We start from the raw sequence: 17,643 nt of genomic DNA on the forward strand, positions 1-17,643 counted from the left end.
AAAAAAGAGCTTTATTGCTTTGCCAGGCAAAGGGAGTCTCAGTGAGCAAATGCCCTCAAAATTGTGTGTCCCAATCTGAAGGTGTAGTGAGAAGTTTTATACTAATAAGAGGGCAGGGCGTGATCAGGACACTGTTCTGATCAGTTGGTGATGAGGTAATTGGGAGTCAGCATCATCAGCCTTCTGGTTTCAACCCACCTGGGGTCTGTGTGCTTGTGGGCAGTATACAGGTAAATTCTCACACCTAGTGGGGGCTTCAGCATCTGCAAAACAGCTCAATGGTATTATTATGATCATCCCTCGAGGGGGAACCAGGACCTGCCACAAAGCTGTGCTGTTGTTTCTCCAGAAGGTCTCTGCATCCCCTCCCTTCCCTAATTAGCAACTGTTTAAATCCACTCCAGGAACTCAGGGAAGGTCCTGGAGGTTGAATGAAGCCTACTTCCTATCATCAAGAAATTGGAGACACAGAAAGGCTTTTGTGCCCTGAGCCCCACAGGGTCTTGCTCAGTATCACTAATAAGCATTAATAAGTTAAGGGAGCCAATTGTCCCTGGCTTATTTGACTTTAGATAGATTGGATGAAGGATTGTCATAAATTAATGCATGAATTTTAAAATGTCATGAACTCATGCATCACTGGCCAAGATATTGTCTTCCGCTAGGAGGGCGCCATGGACTTTGGAATCAAAGGGTCTTGGCTGTTTCCTGGTTCTGCCTCTTCGTGCTAAGTAACCTAGAACAGTTCCTGTCACTTCTCTGGGAGACAGTATCTTAATCTGTGAGGAGATGGCAATAACATACACTTGGAAGCGTTGAAGTGAAGATAAAGTGGGCTCATGGATATTGAGTACAATGCCCAGGACATGACACAGTGAACATTGTGCTAAGTTGCTCCAGTCATGTCTGACTCCATGGACTGTAGCCTGCCAGGCTCTTCTGTCCACGGGATTCTCCAGGCAAGAATACTGCAGTCAGTTCCCATTCCCCTCTCCAAGGGATCTTCCCTACCCAGGGATCAAACCCGAATTCTTAGGTCTCCTGCTTTGGCAGGCAGGTTCTTGACCATTAGCGCTATGTGGGAGATGCAGCTAAAGGTCACATAAACTTTTGGAGACAGTAGGCACTTTGGCAAATACTCAGTCAAATCTTAAATATATACATGAAATATATGTATTATAATTTGATATAATAAAACCGGAGAGGACCCAGGTGATAGAGCAAGTCAACACTGACCATCTATCCTAGGTCTGAGTTCTTCCCTATAGTCAGAGTCTGCAGCCTGGGTGGGTCCTCATGGTCTTACACGGGTCAGGCCAGAAAGCAGCAGGCAGAGGAGCCCAGGCCCCCAGCTCGTCCTCCAGCCTGAATACAGGGCGCAGGAGAGAGAAGACACAGGGCTCCCTTCCCAATTAATCACTAAAGACAGTCACATGAAAAATGAATCTTCCTTTCCAGGGGGTCTATCTGCTCCCACCACTCCCCTACATGTGACAGCTGCCTGCTCAGGAACGCATTGAACAGTCGAATAAAACGCTGCCATCAAGGCTGCCTCACTGGGGATGAAAGTCAAAAGGACAGGGCGCATCTGGAGGCAACAAGCTCATCCTCCTTCCCTGCAGCCACGCTCCCGTTCCTGAGGAGGATGAGAAGAGCCTGTCAAGGCGGCTTCCCCAGGATGTGGGGCCCTCAGGCAAACAGATGCGCTGAGTGCGAAGAGGAGTTTTCAAAAGCCTTCCTCACGCCCTGCCTGGGGCAGAGCAAACAGGGCTGGGATCATCCCCGCCAGCCTCTTACCTCCAAGGCGGCAGCCCCAGTTACTGGATTTTAACTTCACCTTCTTACTCTCCCCTGCCACAGTCAGTTTTATGGGTTTTGTTCTTTTCATTTGGGTACATGATTTTTCTTGGATTTCCTCTATCACATTGATGTGCAACAGAAAATAGAAAATGAAAACTGTAAGCTTCTGTCTAATCATGTCTGAGTGACAAAGGTGTGATATCGACAGGGAAGGAGGGGTGAAAAGGGCTGAATTCTGTTTCCTAGTAGCTCTCACTCCTCTTTATCCCTTTGTCCAAGGTGCCCAGTCTAAACAGCAGAGTGAAGGATGGAAATCATCGCTTCTGTACTCTGAACTTTCTATGGGGAAACCACATCTCCCCCATTTCCAATCCATCTTCTATTTCCAATCCATCTCCCATGCCCTGGTGGGTGAATGACTCATGTCTGACCCATCAGAGCAGAGAACTCACCCACACACACTGATGAACATAGGCATGGCTGTGTGATCCAGCCCTGGTCCATCGGTTGCATAAGGCTTTTTCTTACTAATGGAAAAGAATTACATTCTTTCATCTGCTTACTTTAATCTGGAAATACATGAGCCTAAAAATACTAGAGGCCACCGCATGAAATTAGAGAGCAAAGGCTACCCAGTAGAAGGCAGAGCCCAGAAATGAATAAAAACCGAACTCTGATGAAATCATTTTGAGAGCTAGATCTAGCAATGACTGACACCATAAATTATCCTTCTTGCCAGTTTCTGAATCTGTTATTAGTAAAACGAAAGGCAACTGGTACAGTTTCATCTGATAATCTACATTAATAAAGATTTTGGTACGGCAGATTCAATGTGAAGCTGCATGAATTTGCTAGCACAAAATATTGAAATAAAAACCTCATGGGTTATTTCATAACATAATTTGGTTTTGGGTTTCATAACATAATTTGGTTTCTTTGGCTAGTACCACATGAGAAGAAAATTGTCAGGGATAAAATTATTTTAGTGATTTAGTTACTGATATGTCTTGAACAGTATCATAAAGTACCCACCCGTTTACGACTCAGATGAATTTTTTTCTGAACTCCAATTCTCGCTTTGTAACAATGTTTTCCTATTTTTCCTAGACTATGAGCACCCTACCTGGGTTTCTTCAGGTCCAAAAGGTCAGTTTGAGTGGTGTTCCTCCAAGGAAAGAGAATTAAAAGTGTTTTCAATGCCAGAAGGTGAAGTGCTCTTCGATAATAGCCACTGGTGATATCTGTTTGTGTGCTCAGTCACTCAGTCCTGTCCGACTCTTTGCAACTCTATGGACTGTAGCCTGCCAGACTCCTCTGTCCATGGGATTTTCCAGGCAAGAATGCTGGAGTGGGTTGGCATTTCCTTCTCCAACTGGTATGTGTGGCTGGTAGTTTGAGGAGGTACAGAGACTACAGTTTCCAGCCTAGAAACAGTTTCTCTAGATCCCAGTGGGAGACATTGGTCTTTCTTTTGCAGTGCGATGTCCAAATACTGGCACTGCATGCCAAAGCATTCTAGAATCTCAGTTTACACACAGAGCCACTCCTTGAGTGATGCCCAAACTACCACGGTAACTGGGTTATATGCAGTTTGTTCATGAGCAACGTACTGTGTCCAGAGATAACAATATGAGGTCGAGAGGAGGGAGAAAGTAAGCCTTTATTGACCTCAAGAGATCAGTTCTGATTTCTGTGATTACTGACAAAACTGGCATTCTCCAGCCACCTGGTGGGGTAAGATCTGGGGGAAGGAAGGCTCAGAGGTGCACTCAGAGGTGCTGGGCAGTAGCCCCCAATAAACTACCACACATCCTCATACAAGTCTGACATGTATACTTTTCCAAGATCACATAATTTAGGAGTGATTTAAATTTTTCTTGTTGACACCCAGAGCAGGATATATATTTTAAATATATTTATTTATTTGGCTATATGGGGTCTCAGTTGCAGCATGCAGCATCTAGTTCCCCAACCAGTGATCGAACTGGGTCTCCTGCATTGGGAGCACAGTGTCTGAGCCACTGGACCACCAGGGAAGTCCTGGAGTATATTTTCTATGAGGAGTCAACTCTCTAATGTATCAAAGACTAGTTTCCATCTGGGAGGAGGCAATAGCACCCCACTCCAGTACTCTTGCCTAGAAAATCCCATGGACGGAGGAGCCTGGTAGGCTGCAGTCCATAGGGTTGCTGAGTCGGACACGACTGAGCAACTTCACTTTCACTTTTCACTTTCATGCATTGGAGAAGGAAATGGCAACCCACTCCAGTGTTATTGCCTGGATAATCCCAGGGATGGGGGAGCCTGGTGGGCTGCCGTCTATGGGGTCCCACAGAGTCAGACAAGGCTGAAGCGACTTAGCAGCAGCAGCAGCAAGTTTCCCTCTGAAACTAGATTCCTCCATCGTGTGCTGCTTCATGCTTCATCACAATAGTGCTTCTCTATTTTAGAACAATGTTAACATACAGTCTGTGCCTGAGTTCCTAACCCACTTTCCACCCAGTGGTATCTCAGGAAATAACACACCTGCCAACCACTCTAAGATATTAATAGCAATGCCCCCAAATATCCCTGTATGCCAGTCTAGGCCTGCTACTTACCATCAAACAGGTTTTCAAAGTTCCACAGCCCCTCCCCACTGTCAAGGAAGGACTGGCCTCACCATGAATTGTCCTGATTCTATGTGAGAAGTACTTAGACTCAAAAGACCAAGTCCTACTAGCAGTCAGCTTTGATGAGAATAATGCCTTAGAATGAGGGCAGTGAGAGCCACCTCCTGTGCACCAAGGACTTCTGAGATCCCAGCAGAAATGCTTCTGATACGACATAAATGATTGTAACATTTCATCCAGGATTTCTCACTCCACGGCTTGGAAGCCTTTTGAGAATCGAGACCTGAAAGCCAGGCAATAACTAGCCATCAGCGACAGTCAGACCATCCTGAAGGACCACAATGCACTGAAAAGGATGAGGAGGATGAAAAGAAACACCTCGGGGGGCTGGACATGGACACAGGAGATTAAGGAAGGAGACGGAGACTTTGCAGGGAACTCTGTGAGGAGACCTGGCCAGCTCTCCACCCAGTGACAGAATGGCCAGAGTAGATAGACAGGTGCCAGCCCAGGGAGACAGACCTCCTCAGTTGAGATGACCTCATACTGAGTGTCCATGTGCCTTCAGGACTCCATGATTAAATGTCTTTCAGACTCTGCCAAACTAAAGAACCAGGATTTGAAGGGGAGGGAGTCGGAGGCAATATGGTAGAAGAGGAAGGGGTCTATTTACATTATGGGATTCCCAGGTGGCACTAGTGGTAAAGAACTCACCTGCCAGTGCAAGAGATATAAGAGATGTGGGTTTGATCCCTGGGTCAGGAAGATCCCCTAGAGGAGGGCATGGCAACCCACTCCAGTATTCTTACCAGAATCCCCATGGACAGAGGAGCCTGGTGGGCTACAGTTATAGGGTTGCAGAGAGTTGGACATGACTGAAGTGACTAAGAATGCCCATGCTTGCTTGACATCCAAATGTTGCATCTTGAGCAGCTATGGATGTGGTGAGGGCATCTCAGTGCTCCCCTGTGGCCAGTTGATGTCCACCCTCTGGAAAGAAGAAGAATATAAGACCATCCAACATGCAAGATTGGAAGATGAGACCATGACTCTTTCATCTCTCCTTGTGCTCGGTGAAGGAAGGGAGTGAGTGTTGTATTTGTTTGTGTTTTGAGTGTGGGCTTTCTTGTTTGTTTTCAGTGAAACTGTCAATTCTGAGAGTAGCTGTGAGGGAAGTGGAATCTGCTCCTCCAGATGGAGAGGCTGGACCCCGCTCCTGGCAGCGGGGCTGTGGGAAGGAGAACAAGAGGAAAAAGGACGTGGGAGCTGGTAGGCAGTGGGGAGAGCGGGGTGAGAAGGAGGCAGGGTGGGCAGAAGGGACAGGCTTGTATGGAAATTGCTGGTGTGAATCAAGATCCGGGCGGGCCCGAAGTTCTAGCAAAAGCGCTGGGTGAGACCTACCTTTAACCTGCAGCCAAAGGGGGAATGAATCTGGGACCCTGAGGGGGATGAAGTCTTGTCCGCGAGGCAGAGCCATCTGTGCTTAGTCGCTCAGTCATGTCCAACTCTTTGCGACCCCATGGACTGTAGCCCACCAGACTCCTCTGTCCATGGGGGTCCTCCAGGCAAGAATACTGGAGTAGGTTGCCACGCCCTCCTCCAGGAGAACTTCCTGACCCTGGAATGGAGCCGGGGTCTCCTGCATTGCAACCGGATTCTTTACCAGCTGAGCCACCAGGGAAGCCTGCGGAGCCATCAGCCTAGGCTTGAAACTGGAAGTTGGAAGATGAGCAGGATGGAGAGTGGCCCCAAACTCCTAATTCTTGGTTGATGCTGCTGCTGCTGCTAAGTCACTTCAGTCGTGCCCAACTCTGTGTGACCCCATAGACGGCAGCCTACCAGGCTCCCCCGTCCCTGGGATTCTCCAGGCAAGAACACTGGAGTGGGTTGCCATTTCCTTCTCCAATGCAGGAAAGTGAAAAGTAAAAGTGAAGTTGCTTAGTCACGTCTGACTCTTAGCGACCCCATGGACTGCAGCCTACCAGGCTCCTCCGTCCATGGAATTTTCCAGGCAAGAGTACTGGAGTGGGTTGCCATTTCCTTCTCCAATGCATGAAAGTGAAAAGTGAAGGTGAAGTCGCTCAGTCGTTTCCGACTCTTAGCGACCCCATGGACTGCAGCCTACCAGGCTCCTCCATCCATGGGATTTTCCAGGCAAGAGTACTGGAGTGGGGTGCCATTGCCTTCTTCATCAGTATGGCAGATAGCTATTAAATTCAAAATATTTAATTTTTTTCATATTCAAATGCATTTTGGATGCAAATTTTTAAACAGGAGACAAAAATTACAGATGAAAACACTAAAATATGAAAAACTAAAAATTGTACACCCAAACCAAAAATGGCCTAAGTAACCTTTAAAGAATTAAAATGTAATTGTTGTTTAGTCACTAAGTCGTGTCGGACTCTTTTGCCACCCTATGGACTGTAGCCTGCCAGGCTCCTCTAGCCATGGGATTTCCCAGGAAAGAACACTGGACTGGGTTGCCATTCCCTTCTCCAGGGGCTTATCTTCACCCAGGGATCAAACCAGAGTCTCTTACATTGGCAGGAGGATTCTTTACCAGTGAGCCACCAAGGAAGCCTAAAATGTAAATACTTAGGACCAAAGTTTAGTAAGGCAGACTTCTAGTGTAGATGCTGGGGTAGATCACCTTGTTGGATTGATAGTAAAATATGTCTAAAACAAAAGCTGAATGAGTTATAAGCTTCAGTAGCCAAACCTGTTTAATGCTTTCCTTGGCAGGATGCAGATGTAATGTTACTACATAACTTCTAATGAAGAAAAAAATCTTTATTCTCAAACTGTTTAGTTTTAGTCATTATGGATTATGCACAAAGGACTTTTTAGCTGTTTTCAAAACCTTAGGTAAAATATACTGGAATAATTTAAATCCTGTAATAAACAAAGGATATAAGATATAATAACAACTCTAAAATACCAGGGAAAATTAGCTCACTGTAAAATCGGTCTTTAGCAGGTGTAATGAAGAAGATAAATTTCAGCAATTAGGAACTAATGAAGTCTTTGTAAAAAATGCTATTTATAAAGAATAAGTGAGAAAATGCTTGGGAAACATGACATATATTAAGCAATAGGTCTGAATGACAAATGCCCTGAGCTATTAAGGAAATTAGTCAAGAAACTTAATTAACTTACAATGATTTTTTTTCAAAACTCATAGGAGATTGGATACTGGCAACATGGTACCCATTATCAGAAAATGATTGAAAAGAATGAGCTCAGAAATTACCAGGTGGCAATTTTTCCACTAATTGTATTATTAGTAAAATCCTGAGATTAGAATTCAGTGCTTAACAAAAAGATCAGGGTGCCAGAATCATAATAACCAGGAACACATTTTTAAAATTAACCACTCAAAACCAAGTAACCTTTATTATTTTCCATTCAATATCACTGAAATACAGAGGAAAGGAAAATAAAATTCACATCAACTATTGAGTGTGTATTTTTTAAATAATTTTAGAATGTGAAAAATCTAACATTCACTTGCCAAAATGCTTTTAATTGACTTGTTTAGAAGTTGAGCTATGTAAATTGAAACTTGTCCTTGGCAGGGGAAGACTAATAGTTATTATCTTCAGTCAGAAAAAGTCTATTTAAGGGTCACAATAATTGATCAGAGGGCTAATTTTCTATTAGTCTATACCTTATGCTAATGAAGTCAATACTGAACGTTGTGACATTTGTTTGTGTCTCAAGAGCGAGACTGAGTTTAGGATTTAAACTTTCATTGCACAGGGAGTTTGTGGTTAGCACTAATATGGGAAGGAAAAGAGTGTACCTAAAACCTCAAAGCCAGGGGAAAAAATAGATTTAAATGGGAAAATTGGAGACAAGTTGTTGAGAGGAAACAAAGTCTTTAATGAAGATAAATGGGTGGATGAAAGCAAGTAATCAGTGGAAGAGGGATGTTCCCCAGCTGGTGGCAGTCCTAATGAATTATTCACTAGAACCGTGGCCAGCTAGGAGCTGTCCTCTTCTAGCAGGTTCTGCAGTAGTTAACTGGCAAAACAGTGTGAACTTGACTGGAGCACTCTGGGCCCAGCCTGGAGGGGAGTCAGACTATGACACCTTTGGTGGAATTACCTTCTTATTGTTGAGATAGAGAGTAACTTAAGTCCACATTAGACATGGATTCTATGGAGAAGTAAATTCAGTGCCACCTTGAATAGTATTACTATTAAATCACATTCTTCTAAAGGTTGTATCCTGATGTAAGACTGATAGTAACTTTGGGACTTAAGACTTGGCCTTCCAATGCAGGGAGTGTGAGTTTGATCCCTGGTCAGGGAGCTACGATCCCACATTCTAAGATCCCACAATATTACTTCCATTTTATGTTTTACTTTTTGGCTGCCAGAAACCAAAAAGCCAAAGCATAAAATGGAAGCAATATTATAATGAATTCAATAAAGACTGAAAAATGGTTCACATAAAAAAAAAAAAAATGACTGATAGTAACTTCTGACCACATAACAATTAAAAGATTTAGGGACTTCCCTGGCAGTTCAGTGCTTAAGATTTCTGCATCTCCAAGGCAGGGGGTACCAGTCTGATCCTTGGTTCAGGAAATAAGATCCCTCATGCCACACAGCCAAAAAATAAAATTTAAAAAAAAGTGAAAGATTTATGTGTAAAAAAAAAAAAAATCTAACATGATGCTAATTTAGTCCTTAATCTTGGACAAGTTTCTTAGTTTCATTGCCTTTGTTTTCTGTTTTTCAGCAGTAAATAGAGATGATTTTTGAAAAGCCTACTTTATGTGAGCAGGAAGCTTAATGAAGTAAGTAATCACATGTGAAAGTTATTCACAAATTTTCAAGTGTTATCCATTAGTTATTATTTTTGCCATTCTGGGTAGATTATATTTGTACTCCTCTCCAAAGTATTAACATATACATGGGCCCATTTAACAAACATTTATTGTAACTCCTAATCTGTGCTGCAATGACAGGTCCAAGGACACAGTGATGTATAAAACAGTTCTCTGCCCTCATAATTTATGTTGTGTGGGAGAAAAGACTATTACAACATTATGTGACAATGAATCTGATTTTTTAAAAATGTGTATACATGGGAGACACACTTATTCCAGTCTTAGAATAAGGAAAGCATCCTGAAGGAAGTGACATCTAAGATGAAGCCTAAAGATGTGTAAAATTTAGAAAAGTCAGAGATTTTGATGGGGGAGTACAACCCAGATAGAAAAAGCAACATGTGCAAAGACCTGGAAGGCACCTTCATAACATATTTCTGGAACTCCACACAGTCCAGTTTTCATAAAATGAATAATGTAATTCTGTGTATAAGGAGAGATGAGTTAGACTGTTTTATAGAAATGAAATCTTGAAGGTCTTATACAACATACAACAGAGGCTGGACTTTTTCCAGAGGGCAACAGAGTTTTAGGCAGGCTATGGCATGATCTCAACATTCAGAAAACGAAGATCATGGCATCTGGTCCCATCACTTCATGGGAAGTAGATGAGGAAACAGTGGAAACAGTGTCAGACTTTATTTTTCTGGGCTCCAAAATCACTACAGATGGTGACTGCAGCCATGAAATTAAAAGACGCTTACTCCTTGGAAGGAAAGTTATGACCAACCTAGATAGCATATTGAAAAGCAGAGACATTACTTTGCCAACAAAGGTTCGTCTAGTCAAGGCTATGGTTTTTCCTGTGGTCATGTATGGATGTGAGAGTTGGACTGTGAAGAGGGCTGAGTGCCGAAGAATTGATGCTTTTGAACTGTGGTGCTGGAGAAGACTTTTGAGAGTCCCTTGGCCTGCAAGGAGATCCAACCAGTCCATTCTAAAGGAGATCAGCCCTGGGATTTCTTTGGAAGGAATGATGGTGAGGCTGAAACTCCAATACTTTGGCCACCTCATGAGAAGAGTTGACTCATTGGAAAAGACTCTGATGCTGGGAGGGACTGGGGGCAAGAGGAGAAGAAGACGACAGAGCTAGGAGACAGCTGGATGGCATCACTGACTCGATGGACGTGAGCCTGAGTGAACTCCGGGAGTTGGCGATGGACAGGGAGGCCTGGTGTGCTGAGATTCATGGGGTCGCAGAGTCGGAGACGACTGAGCGACTGATCTGATCTGATCTGATGGCATGATCAGATTCGAATTATTGAGGATTGGATGAAAGATTTAGATTAGGGCTATTGCAGTAATCCAGATAAAATTCAGTAGTAAAATGTTCTAAGACAGATCGGCATGCATTTACTGTTCATAAAGTTTTACTGAAGATGGCTGTATTCACTTACATATTGTTTTTGTCTGCTTCAGTGCTGCAGTGGTAAGGCTGTATGGTCATGACAGAGACTGTTTAGCCCCTCAAACCTGGAATACTCACTATCTGTCATTGACTAAAAAAGTTTGCCAACTTGATCTAAGGAGAAAATATAATAGGAATGAAGAACAGAAGGCATTGCAGAAAAATCACAAATTGACAGTTTGTAACTGATTAAAGCTGGAAGGGATTGGGGGCAGGAGGAGAAGGGGACAACAGAGGATGACATGGCTGGATGGTATCATTGACTCGATGGACATGAGTTTGAGTAAATTCTGGGAGTTGGTGATGGACAGGGAGGCCTGGCGTGCTTGATTCATGGGGTGGCAGAGTCGGACACAACTGAGCGACTGAACTGAACTGAACTGAAATGTAGAGTAATAAGAAAGATAAATCTAAAAGATTTTTGACATGGACTGAATTAACAGGTACTAAATAAATAAACTGTATCTGATACCCTATCTTTGTGACTATTCAACTACTATGATATAATCACACTCTGATATTCACAGCTTAGTGTTGAATATATCTAACATGAGCTTCTCTGGTGGCTCAGACAGTAAAGAACCTGCCTGTAATGTGGGAGACCTGAGTTCAGTCCCTGGGTTGGGAAGATCCCCTGGAGAAGGGAATGGCAATCTACTCCAGGAGTCTGGCCTGGAGAATTTCATGGACAGAGGAGACTGGTGGGCTGCAGTACCCGGGGTGGCAAAGAGTTGGACATGATTGAGCAACTAACACTTTCACTTTTTTTAACATTCATCTATAACATACTGCAAAATATTAAACCTCCCAAAATGTCAATCCATATGGTTTAACACATATATTTAATAGACCAGTATTTTATTTAAACTGAAAATTAGAATGAATATTATTTTCCAAGTAAAGTTAAACGTGCCCCTTCAAATCTGATTTTGTTTTTCTTTAATGAATCTTATAGAAGTTTGTAAATTTAAGTGTGCATCTTGGGAAAACCCTTTCAAGTCTCAGTTTTCTCATTTGCAGAATCATTATTTATATTATCCCTAACATCTAAAAATTGAAACATTAATGATTCTAGAGCATTATGATTTTCGTTTGACTTGCAGCAGAGGAAAAGAGCAAAAATAGGGTTTGTGCTGCTGCTGCTAAGTCGCTTCAGTCGTGTCCGACCCTGTGCGACCCCATAGACGGCAGCCCACCAGGCTCCTCCGTCGCTGGGATTCTCCAGGAAAGAATACTGGAGTGGGTTGCCATTTCCTTCTCCAATGCATGAAAGTGAAAAGTGAAAGTGAAGTCTCTCAGTCGTGCCCGACTCTTAGTGACCCCATGGACTGGAGCCTACCAGCCTCCTCCGTCCATGGGATTTTCCAGGCAAGAGTACTGGAGTGGGGTGCCATTGCCTTCTCCGAAAATAGGGTTGAAGTGGCTATAAATCTGAGAAATAAAACATCAAGTGAGAGAATCATATGATAAGAAAGATATTCCTAGGCTAAAAAGGAAAGTTCCAAGCGCTTGGGAGACATATATCCAGTTAAGTATAAAACTAGACTGGATACACAGTATGTTTAGTTGGTTCACACTTTTAAAATGTTTTTAATGACCTATTTCTACTTTCTAGACGCCCTGATGATTTATCTCTATTGAGCCATGCCATGCCAAGTTGCTTCAGTCGTGTCTGACTCTTTGCGACCCTGTGGACTATAGCCTGCCAGGGTCCTCTGTCCATGAGATTCTCCAGGAAAGAATCCTGGAGTGGGAGTTGCCATTTCCTCCTCCAGAGGTCCTTCTCAACCCACGGATCAAACCCAGGTCTCCCACATTGCAGGCAGTTTTTATTTCTCAGCTGCTCTCTTGAGCAGCTCAATACAATTACTGACTTGTTTCTCTGTCTTTATTGTCTAGAACCAAACAGTGCAGTTGGTCTTTCAACTGACCAATCAGTGTCTTGGAAATTTTGAGACGGTTCAACGGATATATAAACCTTGGTGAGTTGCTTTGATTTATGATGTTCTAGAGACTCTTCCTTTCAAAAGTTTCCTTTGCCTTGTCTTTATTTATTTATTATTTTCTTAAGTCCTGATAGAAGGAGAGATGTTGGGTCTTTTGTGGTATGATACATTTGGTGGACTCTGAAGACGTTATTCAGAAAAGGAGATTGGGGGAGGAAAAGTCACATGCACACGAGGTAAATGTTGCATTGTCTATTACTTGAGTACTTAGGTACTTACATTTAAAACCCAGAGCACAAATATTGTAAGTCAGGATCAATTTTGCTTTAAATCAGTTGGATAGAGGCAGAGCCAAGGCATACTGGCAGCCAAAGGACCTGTTTAGGGAGATGATAAATTGAGTCCTTAAGTCCTTGGCAGAAGAGCCGACTTATAGATAGGAGATAAGGAAATGAGTTTGCAATAGAATCTCTACTGATTAGTTGGGATGGAAATCAGAAGGTCTTCTGTGGTCTGGATTGCATTTTATATTATCTTTGCCACTTATTTAGTACATCAGCATATTTTGCAACTTCCCTCCCACCCCTACCACCAACTCAGTCCCTTCAGTAACATTTTTGCTTGAGTGAGCAGTAAATAACAAGGAGAACTAGGGACAATTAACTATTATTGTAGCCCTATGACTAATGAAAATTCGTACATTGCACATTGGGGAAAAATGTACTTATTAACATGCCTGTGGGGGGTAGGTTAATGTTGCTATTTTAACTTTGCTTGGGAGAAACTGAAGTCAAATAACTTACCCAAGGTTATCGAGCCGTCTGTGGCTGTGAGAATTACACAAGCAGAGTTCCTCCTGTCAGTGGCCCCAAGACACTGGTGAAGAAAGTCCAGGGTCCCAGCAGCAACCTCTGGCCGTATCCCAGACTCTAAACACAGGACTCATCTCTGTGTAGTGAGGCTCATTAGCAGGGTTACTAAAAATGCATGCAGCAACTAACAAGTAATCTCAAGGCTTTTCTCATGCACTCACACATTCACTTGAAGATTCACAGAAATCTTCATTCCTTTCTGAAGAATTTTTTTAATTGGAGTATAATTCCTTTACAATGCTGTGTTAAATTCTGCTGTACAACAACATGAATCAGCTCTGTGCATACATGTATTGGCTCCCTCTTGAGCCTCCTTTCCACTCCCCCATCTCCCCTCTCTAAGGCATCATAGAGCACCGAGCTGAGCTCCCTATGTTATACGATAGCTTCCCACTAACTCTCTCTTTTATATGTGGTCATGTGTCTATTGGGCTTCCCAGGTGGTGCTAGAGGTAAAAGACTTGCCTGCCATTGCAGGAGACATAAGAGACATGGGTTCAATTCCCGGGTTGGGAAGATCCCCTGGAGGAGGAAAGGACAACCCACTTCAGTATTCTTGCCTGGGGAATCCCATGGCCAGAGGAGCCTGGTGGCTACAGTGCATGGGGTTACAAAGAGTCAGATGCAGCAAACACACAGTGTATATATGTCAAAACTAATCTCGCAATTTATCCCACTTTCTCCCTCCCCCTCTACACCCACAAGTCTGTTCCCTACCTTTGTGAGGATTTTTTAACCCAGTAAAAACACCAGGACCCCCAAAAGAAAGCTTTAATGGTGAGGTGACAGGTGGCAGAGTTGGCAAGCAGGTTCATTAGGCACCAAATGACACTGTCACTTACTTCTTTATTAATTCAACCAAAACTTATGTGGCACTTAGTGGGTAGTTCAGGGCTGCTGTAGTATAAGCCCTAGTAGAGTTAACGGAGGACTGCGGCATTAGGTGGGGCCGGTACTGAGGATTCTCCTTGTGACATAAAAGGGAGTATTCTGTTGTATAGTTAATGGTTGTTGTTACTCAGTCGCTAAGTCTTGTCCGACTCTTTGTGAGCCCATGGACTGCAGCATACCAGGCTTCCCTGTCCTTCACCATCTCCCAGAGTTAATGGTTAGCCGCTGGAAAAGTCTGAACAGGGGTGTGACTTAATTAGATTTTCTTGACTGCTACTGACAACAATCTGGCAGAGAAGGAAGAAAAACCAGAACTAAGAAATAGCCCTTTTCTGAGAGAGAAGGTAAGAACTTGAACTCGATCTTTAGCCATGGGTTTGGCAAGATGAAGATAAACAGAGATAGTAGTATTCACAGGACAGACAGACAGGAAGACAAGAGTGGCTGGAGGTAGGAGGCAGGAAGGGGGGCGAATTTGGGGATGACTTCTAGATTTCTGATTTGGACGAGGGAGTAGATGATGCTGTCATTCAGTGATTCCTCCTGGAATTACAGGGGGCAAATGAGGTGGAGGCTGTGTAGGGTACAGGAGATGCAGAATAGGAAAATGTCTTTGCTTTGAAATATGCTGAGCTGGAAATGCCTGCAGGCATCTGGACAGTTTCCAATAAGCAGGTTGCTATAGAGGTTTAGCCCTCAAGGAGAAATCTGCACTAACATCAAGATTTGACAGTCTTGATATAGTGGACACTCGTGTATCTTGGTTGGCCTGGATTCCTCACCTAGCCAGTGTCTGATCCTGAATTAAAGGTTATAACCTGTAGAACTGAAAAACTGGACATGGTCATTCACTTTCTCTTTGCCTTTGTTTTTATGTTGTTGCCTTTGTTTTTAAGCCATGAAAATATCTGATATTAGCAAGTACTGGGGAAAATATAAAGTCAAATATCAAGATGTGTCTAAGAAACTTTGATAGACTTATAAATCCCTTATAACAAGGAGTACAACTCACAGGTGTTTATTTTGTTTCCCTTGGTTTCCCTGAGTTTTTTTTTTTTTTTACTTTTGTCCTTGACCTCATGAGAGTCATTAGGATAAAATATTTTGTAAGCTGTAAAACATTAAACAAAAGTGAAGGATTAGAACAGTCATAATGATAAAGATGATTATATTTTAAAATGTAAACATTTTAAACCCAATGTCATTTAACACAATGGCTTCACACCATAATTATTCAATCAATATTATATTTCTTAGTCACTTCAATGGAACCAAATGCTTACAACATCTTTAGCACAAGAAAACTAGAACAATTCTAATAATCAAACCACTAGTTGTAAGAAATCAATTCTTAATGTTCCATTCACTTTGTATTGATTGGCCTTTGACACCATTTTAAGAGTTCCTTCTGGTTCTGTAATTTCTGCTCAGTGCACCAAGATGATGGATGTAATTAAGGAGGCTTTTTAATCAGACAAGATTTATTTGTTCAGAAGTGTCTCTGGAAATAAACTCAAAGTTGACTACTATTAACTTTTGAAAAATAAAATTAAAAAGCAAAAATTTTAGTTGAATTCTAATATATCTATTCTAGTTTAGCTCAAAAGTATTTCTTTAAAATAAACAAGTTGTCATCTGTCTAGAATAAGTGAAAAGGAAATTGTGGTTCAGTTACCTACATACAGACTAATAGCAACACCAAGTGGTAGCATATTGGAATTGTTTTCAGTCTGTTTTATAAACGCCTAAGAGAAATTACAATCTAGGAAAGTGGCTATTGTGACCAGCGTAATCTGTAATTGGCCTCTAAACTGTTGCAGATTTGAAGTATAATTACAACTAGTGCTTCTGTAATAAAAGTTTTATTTCCAGTCCAGAGTCAGAGTCAAAAATGACTCTCCATATGGACAATCTTGGTATACAAATGAGCATAAGGAAGGTTGCTTATCTTTTGGAAAGAAAGAGGAGGCAGGTGCAGCTCAGAGGGGCCATCAGCCTGCTACGGGGGTCACTGCTACCCCTTACTGATGAGAGGAACTAATGGGAAGGGTAAATCAAGCAAGGTTAAATCCTTCTCTGCTGCTTGTTGGATATATGATTTCCAGTTCATTATTTTAAACTGAATATGTGTGGTTTTTTTTTTTCATCTTTAAAGTGGGGACAGCTACACTCCAGTTACAGAAAGGGGAGGCCAGTTACAGAGAGATCCAGGGTGGACAGTGAATCTGTCATCACTTTCAGATAACTGGGTTCCTCTTGTCTCACCTTTACCTAGGAACAACACCTGAGAAGTTCTCCAGGTTGCAGGGTATATATGATGGGCAGATCCAGGGGGCAAATAGGAGATGACAATAAGAGAGGAGGAAGCATCGAATGTGGCAAAGATATGAAGCCACATGGAATATGAATCAGGCTACCAAGTTCACTGTAGCTGAAATATAATATACAAGTGAGAGAAAAAAGGGAAGCAATGAGAGTAAAGAATTAGTGAGGGGACTTCCCTGGTGGTCCAGTGGTTAAGAGTCAGAACTTCCACTGTAGGGGGTGTGGGTTCAATCCCTTTTTGAGAAACTAAGATTCCATATACCATGCAGTACAGCCCTCCCCCCAAAAAAAAATTAATTAGGGGCAGATCATAACTGGTCATGTCACTTGAACAAGTTTGGATTTTATTATGAGGGCTTTGAAAAATGGAAAGTGGTTGAACAATATTTATTATTTAGAAGTATGACCTTAATAACAAGTTAAGGATTAAATTCAGGAGGAAGTGGATAAGACTGGAGCAGAACTAGTGAAGCATTGGCAGGATGGGAGAAGCACATGAATTTATAAAACAGTCAGGGTTTTTAACCAATCAGATATTAATTAATTGGGGAACCAGAGAGGTAGAAATCAAGGATGATGCCTAGGCATCTCTTGTTTTCCTATAGATGATATTCTATCAATGGAGAAGGGAGGGCAAAAACAGCTCTCTAATCACAATTTCTGGTGGTGAAAGTCTTAGGCTTAGAACAAAACAGACAGTGGAAAAGGAGTTTGAAATTCAAGGATCTTGAATACAGGTCTACTTTTCTCATTCTTCTCCTTCCACAGTCCAGGACTGCCACCAAGATTTGTGCTACTGAACACTTAATCCAGAAATATTTAATAAACTGATATAACATGTGAGGTGATCTTCTGGATGATGGACAGGCTATACAAACTCTCTGGGTCT

At 42.4% G+C, this 17,643-nt stretch overlaps 1 long non-coding RNA gene across 1 annotated transcript; it reads left to right on the forward strand.

Moving 5' to 3' along the window:
• Window positions 1-1,802: 1,802 nt before the first annotated feature.
• Window positions 1,803-12,694, forward strand: LOC129636126 (uncharacterized). The gene is made up of 3 exons (XR_008706661.1): window positions 1,803-1,958; window positions 2,908-2,946; window positions 12,620-12,694. It is a non-coding gene; the product is annotated as an uncharacterized LOC129636126 (long non-coding RNA).
• Window positions 12,695-17,643: the final 4,949 nt, after the last annotated feature.

The sequence above is a fragment of the Bubalus kerabau genome, chromosome 21, assembly GCF_029407905.1.
Source record: "Bubalus kerabau isolate K-KA32 ecotype Philippines breed swamp buffalo chromosome 21, PCC_UOA_SB_1v2, whole genome shotgun sequence".
NCBI classification, from domain to species: Eukaryota; Metazoa; Chordata; class Mammalia; order Artiodactyla; family Bovidae; genus Bubalus; species Bubalus kerabau.